Raw genomic sequence first — 7,588 nt, 5'->3', positions numbered from 1 at the left:
GCCCATGTATGCATTCAGTTAGGAATTGTGAGTTGATTCTTTTAGATCTTGAGCTTGAGGTTACTCGTAGGAGGATTAGGAGAGGGAGACAAATCGATCCTACCATCACTATGGCTAAGCAAGACACTAGAGCTTTTAGGGATTATATTGTGCTTGATCTTTATAGTTTTTAGCCTAGCATTAGGAGGCCAATGATTCAAGCCAACAATTTTGAGATTAAACATGTAGTTATCTAGATGAAACAACAGTCACTTTAATTTAGTTGTTATTCGAGTGAGAATCTTAATGCTCATCTTTGGGATTTTTTAAAGAATTGTGATACATTTAAATAGAATGGTGTTACTGAGGTTGCCATTAAGCTTAGGTTATTTCTAATTTTCCTAAGAAATAGAACCAAGAGTTTGTTAGCCTTGATGCCACCATATTCCATCCCCACTTGGGATGATTTAGTGTAGAAGTTTATGGCTAAATTTTTTCCTCTAGCCAAGACAACCAAGCTTTGGAATGAGATCACTACATTTGTCTAGCATGACTTAGAGACCTTATATAAGGCATGAGAGAGATATAAGGAGCTCCTAAGGTGGTGTCCTCACCATAGAATACCGAAATGGTTAGAAATCCAAATTTTTTATAATGAGTTTGTCTCTAACAGTAGGACACTTTTAGATTCTACATTAAAAGTTGTTTTGATGAGTAAGACTTCTAAATAGCTTATAAGCTTATTGAGAATATGGCAACTAATAATTGTTAGTGGTCAAATGAGCAACAGCACCCTAAAAGAGCTTTAGGGTTGTACGAGGTTAGTGAGCTTACAACATTTAGTGTAAAAGTAGATTCCCTAGCCAAATTTGTAAAATCTTTACATTGTTCGATTATTCCTTCAAAACTGAGGCTTAGCCATTCTAGGTTTACTCATGCCTATAGTTCCTTAGCACTATGTGATCTATGCAGGGTAGAACACCCGAGAAGGTCATATTCGAGCACCCACCCAAAGGGTATCCATTATTTAGATAGAACTCTAGGCAACCTAAGAACCCTATATTTTCACATATAGCCTAGGTTGGAAGAATAACCTAGTTCAGTCTATCCAATCCTTTTAGGTACCACAATAGCCTCAATACACTAGACCACCTTACCCATTAGGTTTTTAGTAGCCACCTTCTTAGCACCAGTAGCCTTTATAGTACTATGTACCTACATATCAATCTATGCCACCCTTAGAGAAGAAGACCTCAATCAAAGATCTTTTTAGTTCTTTTATTAAGCTTAAACTTCATTCATGTAAAACCAAAACATAATGTTTCAAAATCAATCCATTTCTATAAAGAACATAAAGACCTATATTGGTTAGTTAGCGATCTTTTTTAATACTTGACCATAGGGCAGCTTACCTAGTAACATAAAGGTTAACCCTAGGAAGAAAGAGAAGGAGCACTACAAGGCAATCACACTTAAGAGTGAGAGGCAGTTAGCTAGTGGCTAGGGCCTGGTAAGTTTTCAAGATATGGCAGATGAGGGGTTTAGTGATGATAAGCCTAATAAGAACTAGTTCATTTTAGAGAGAAAGGCAAAAAGAAGAAGGATGGGGGTGTAGTACCTATTCCTACCTAGTTACCATAGATACCATTACATAGTGCTTTTTGAGTTCATCTAGGCCTACTTCCCTAAGAGTTGAGCCACTTAGACCTTATATTCCTTTCTCTTAGAGGTTTGAAAAGTAGAAAGAAGAGAAGTGATTTTTTAAATTTCTTAAGGTGTTTAAGAAGCTGCACATTAATAGCCTATTTGTAGATGCTTTTGAGTAGATACCTACCTATACAAAATTCATGAAAGACATTATCTCTTGAAAGAGGAGATTGAAGGATTATAAGTTAGTTGCACTTACTAGTGAATGCACATCTAATTATTCGAAGAGGACTATTTATGAAGCTTAAAAATATTGGTAGCTTTACCATTCCTTGTACTATAGGTAGCATGTCTTTTGATAGAGCCTTGTATGGCCTAGGTGCTAGCATTAACCTAATGCCTTCATTCATTTTTTAGAGATTAGCCATAGGGAAAGCTAAACCCACCTCAGTTACTTTGCAATTGGCTGACAAGTCACTGAAATACCTTAGAGGAATTATGGAAGATGTCTTAGTTAGGGTAGAGAAATTCATTTTACTTGCCAACTTTATGGTTCTAGATATGGAGGTGGATCGTGGGATCTTGATTATTGTAGGAAAACCCTTTTTAGTCACTACTAGAGCTTTGATTGATGTGCAATAAAGGGAACTGACCATGCGAGTTTAGGATTAGAATGTTATTTTCCATGTTTTTAAAGGTTTACCATTACTTGATGATTCTAATGAGTGCTTGAGAATAGAGGTATCCAGTCATGTGTTTCATTATACTTTTCACATAGAGCACCCTATTTCACATTTTAAGACTCCCCTATTGTTGATGAAGTAGACAATATAGATTTTAGTGAAGATTATGATGAGATATTGATAGCTTCTACCTTTTAATTTGCACCACCTTCCAGTGGTAAGCCTTTAGTTAATCTTGACACTCTTCGTAAAGTGATTAGACTTTCAAATATAGATTTACCAGATTATGAGATTTTCATTTTGATGATGCTTATTAGAGTCCTATGAAGTTTGGGGGTGATGGTCTAGTTGTTATTGATAGGACATCATTATTAGCTGATTGATCAATTTTTGAGCAATTTTAGTTTAATCATACCTATCATAATCCTCTTAGGAGGGAGGGTGCGGATATGATACAAGAAGAATGTATGGTTTATGTTGATGATAAACCAATTAAATTGATGCCAAAACCAAAACCCACTTACCATCGTCATTCTAGGTGTGAGGTTAAGGGTTTTTTTGAGCAATTTAATATTACTCCTACTTTCCCACATGATCCACTATTAGACAATATTTGTGATGAGATGGTAAAAAAAGTGGTCTTGAAATTGTTGGATTCAAGAATTAAGTGTGGAGTGATTATTATGAATCTATAAGGTTGAGCTTGTTTTGATAAGTCTAAATTTTGACTTTAAATAAAGCTATTTTTAGGAGGCAACCCAAGCTTTACATTTCATGATTTGTTTTCATATATTTTGCTTATCTTTTCTTGCATATATTGATGCAGTTTCTTTGTTTTGTAGGATGAATAAGAGCTTGGCATGAATACAATAGTTTTGACCAAAGCTAGATGGGAGATTCGATCACCATGCCTCTATGTTAATAGGGGAGTTTTCTTATTCCTTTTTTTGTGCTTTATTACTTGATGCTTACACATTGAAGACAATATGTTGTTTAAGTTTAGGGGTATGAGAAAATTGCTTAAAATTAGAAATTTAAAAAAAAAAAATTTCCTTGATTTTTACCTTGAAATTAAGCTTAACATGTGGTAGCTTGAGTCATTATTATGCTTTCTTTAATTAGTTTTTCATAAAGCTAATGATAGGTAGAGATTGAAATGAATATAGCTTTTGTAAAACATTGAATGTGTGAGAAATATGCGATGATACTTAGGTTTAGTGAATTCTTGAATATGGTATTCATTTATGAATGATGCTTTTGAACATTGAATTGCATTTTTTTATCTAGTATTAATTATGTGAGCATCAGATTACTTTGGTCTTTAGAGTTGTGTTTCATATTCTACAATTAATTTTGATCATTTCTCAAGGTGAAAACTTAGAGGACACATGATTAGGGAAATGATATTGGTCATTTTTGGATCGATTGTCAACCCATTTGAGTTTTATGATATTCTTCTTTTCTTTGTTTTGAAACCATATTACAAGCCCATAGCCTTTGTTTTGATATTTCCTATCTTTTTGGTCCCTTACCCTATATGCATTAGGATATTCATGCACAATTTGTGAGTTATGCATTATTAAGGAAAAAGGATAGAGTTTGGAAAGTTTGAGAGATTAAAAAAAACAGAAAAAAAAAAACTAAGAAAACAAAGTCAAAACAAAAAAGAAAAATTGAAAAGAAAAAAAAGCAAAATCAATAAAGTGGTGAAAAAACAAAAAAACAAAGAAAAGAAAGAAAAAAGGGCACAATCAAAGTTTGGGATGTGATTCTTTAGTCAAGCACACCTTTCTTACCTTGAAAGCTCAATGATGGATGATCCTTGGCATGTAATGCATTGTTAGGGTACTTGAGCTTGAATGACTTTTATCATCCTTGACCTTTGCCTTACATTAGAAAATTATTAAAAGTCCTAAATGATCCTTGGTCAAGTGTTTATCTACTTTAGTGGAGAGAGATGTGATAAGCAAACTTATGGAACATGAGCTTACTTGATTAATCTTTGTTATTAAAGTTTCATAGTTTGCATAACATTATTAGATTTCATACAAAGATAAGTGAGAAGTGTAGCTTGCTTGTGAAACTATGTTAGGAATGATCTTAGCCTAGGTTGATTTTTGTATACTAGCACTTGTTCATGATTTTTCTTTAGTTATATTCATTGTTCAATCTATAAGACATTCATGTTGAATGAAGCATTGAGAGTATAGTATGATTCTTGTTCAATCTTGTTTTGCTTGAGGACAAGCAGAAGCTTAAGTTTGGGGATTTGATTGCACTAAAATTTTAATGTTGCCATGTCTATTTTTAGTGTAATTTTACTTATATTTTGGCTTGTTCCTTAGGATTTTTGGCAAAACTACTCGTAAATGCATACTTATTTCATGTGTAGTTACAAATACTAGAATTAAGGAATTGTGGACCTTTTTTATACAATTTGGAGGAATTTTTGGTGCATTTTGTGCAAATGGCCTAAACTAGTGTTAAATATACAACATTGTCATTGAAGAAGTTTTCTTGATTTTTTTGGCATAAATTTTTAGTATTATTTTCATAGTTTTTTTTAATAAAGTTTAGGATAACAATGTTCATAAATGTTTGAAAATTTTGTAGAAAAAAGAAAAAAAATGAATGAAGCAAAGAAAAGTTGGTGATGGATATGTGTATAGGTACATAAAGAAGCTGATGTGGCATTTTAAGAGGTTATGATTGGCCACTACTTCAACTTCTTAGACCACCCATTACATGTGAAAAATGCAACTTGAAGTATGTTGAAGAAAGAAGCCAAACAACCAGACTAGGGATGTGCACCAGCGCTGTAACACCAAAGAGCATGAAGGCGCTAAAAGTTGAGCAACTGAAGATCATTCTAGATATTTTTAAGACTTAAGTTCCTCTTTCTACCTATAAATGTTGGGGAAAATGGTCGGTTGTAGGAGGATACTTAGCTTAGGATTTGAATTTTTGTTTCTTTACTTTCCTGCATTTTCTTTTCTGCACTTTACATTTTCATAGTTGCCAAACACTTTATTTCCAACATTTTCCCTTTGAATTTCATTGTAATTCTATAGTTTCTTAAGTTTTTTTCAGTGCTCTTTCAGAATATTTCAATAAAATTTACATTTACATTTGTTTTCCAGTTCATTTTGCTTGACTTTGCATTGATTTTGAAAGTAATTTTTGAATCTATCTTCACTAACCTACCTGTGGTTTTTGGAACATATCTCCATCAAATCTTCATTGTTTTTGCTTAATATTTTTTCATAGTTTTCTAATCCATAAAGATAGAACATAGTTTAATTCTAGCTTTAAACTCAAAGCATATCAATCCAGATCAAGGTTGGAAATCACATATGGATGCAGGTGATAGGTGTAAGTTAAATGTGAAGATCAACTTTAGCATGGATTTTCTCTCATCTTTGGCATTCTATTTGCATTCTTTTCTTATTTAGATATTTAGTTCTACTTGTTACCTTGCTAAGTATCATTTTGTACAATTTATTTCATGCTTTTAGTTGTTGTTTGGTTAATTGTTTTTGATAATATTCTAATTTCTCTAGTTTTGTGTACTATTGAAGATGTTAGTTCTTGGAGCTACTTTCCTTATTAATTATTGCAATTTTCTTGCAAAATTATGTAGTAGTTGGTTGATGATTCATGCTTTAGCTCTATTTTAGTTCAATCTTAATAGAAGTTTCTAGATCTAACTTTGTCTCTCCTTAACTCAATGAATTCTACTATAACTCAATTCATGTTTTCATTTCCTTTTGTTAATTTTTGCAATTTGTGTTTTTTTTTTTTTATGTCCTTGCAAACTCCAGTTTATTTCCATTCAAATTCATGCAAGTTAGATCTAGAATCCTTACGAGATTACTCAATTTGCAACTTATAATTCAGAATCAGTTTTCAAAAGTGTAGCTTAGATTTGGCAATTTCAACTCATTAAATGAATCATAATGTTGTTCCTCATTGTTTTATATTTTATAATTTAGTTTTTGTACAAGTTAAAGCAGTTAGATCTTTAATTCTTGTTGAGGCTCGATTTTTTTTAACTGTATGTATCTTTGGTTTTTGCATGAAAATGTGAAGTTTGTGTTTTTGCTCCTTAATTTTCAATTTAATGATGTTTTTACTTTAGTTAAGTCACTGTATTTTCCAAATTTTATAGTTTTTTTAGCTCATTACTTAAGGTTTTTTTAGTAAGTTTTTTAGTTGGAAGTTGAGTAGTTAGTTAAAGTTAGTCATGTTAGTTATAGTTAGTTAACTTGGTTACATTTATTTAGTTACTATTTTTGTTTCAATTTTTACTTGATGTTTTTAATATTTAGTTTAGAATTGCATTTTAATTCATGTCATTTTGATGCTTTACTTAATTTTATTTTCATAGTTAGTTTGATTTTATGCCTATTTTGTGATATAGCTAACTTTAGAAGGTAGGGTGATAACTGGTACTTAGCTTAAGAAGTTCTACCTAATCTCTATAGGATTGGCATTGTAATCGAAAGATCATGATTACTGCTTGTACAACCCATGCACTTGTAGATTTTTCATATCAAGATTCACTTTCAAAAGGACTATTGCTAGATTCTTTTGGAACGTTAGATCCTAAAGCCGATCCATTTTCCTCTACTTTTATTTTATTAGAATGATCCTTACTTCTACCATTTCTTCGTCCATTGCTTTAACAAATGTTGGTAGATCAATCACAATAAGCATCTTATCATTTTGCTCTTCAACATATTCCTCAATCTCAAACCTTTCCTCCATGTTTTCAAGTTGTCTTCCACCTCAAGTTCTATACTGGCCAAGAATGCTCTTGTAACTAGGGTGAGTTCTTCATCTTCCCTTGTAGAAACCATATAGTCATCATCATCCTTATGTGGATCTTCCTCTTGAACTTTTTCTTTATCAAGTACCTTCATAAAGCTAGGTAGGTTCATTACCACAAGCTCATCAATTAAATCTTCCTCATCATCATCATCAGAAAAATAAGTTTCTTCTTCCCCATAGGAGTACATATCATTGCATGCCTCCTTGCCTTGTTATTTGGGTTGGACTTGGCATTTCTAGGCAAGTTTCCTAAGGGTTAATTGGTTATGACTTAAGCTAGTTGACTTAGTTAGGTTTCAAGATTCTTGATGGATATGGCTTAACTTTAGATTGTTGAATTGTTGGACTACATCAATTAGGTTAGCATCTTTACGTTTGACTTCTTTTCTTGAGGTGGATTGTATGTTTGAGGAGAGTATTGTTGAAATGGATAGTTCATAGAGTAGGTT

The 7,588-nt window shown here is 32.3% G+C and overlaps 1 non-coding gene across 1 annotated transcript; it reads right to left on the bottom strand.

The window, feature by feature from the left end:
- Positions 1-494: 494 nt before the first annotated feature.
- LOC149518446 (small nucleolar RNA R71) lies at positions 495-601 on the bottom strand. Its single transcript, XR_016343400.1, has one exon. It is a non-coding gene; the product is annotated as a small nucleolar RNA R71 (small nucleolar RNA).
- Positions 602-7,588: the final 6,987 nt, after the last annotated feature.

This window comes from Durio zibethinus, chromosome 6 (genome assembly GCF_047325235.1).
Source record: "Durio zibethinus cultivar Kanyao isolate XHJ-2024 chromosome 6, ASM4732523v1, whole genome shotgun sequence".
In the NCBI taxonomy this organism is placed as follows: Eukaryota; Viridiplantae; Streptophyta; class Magnoliopsida; order Malvales; family Malvaceae; genus Durio; species Durio zibethinus.
This window is presented reverse-complemented; position numbering and strand designations above follow the sequence as displayed.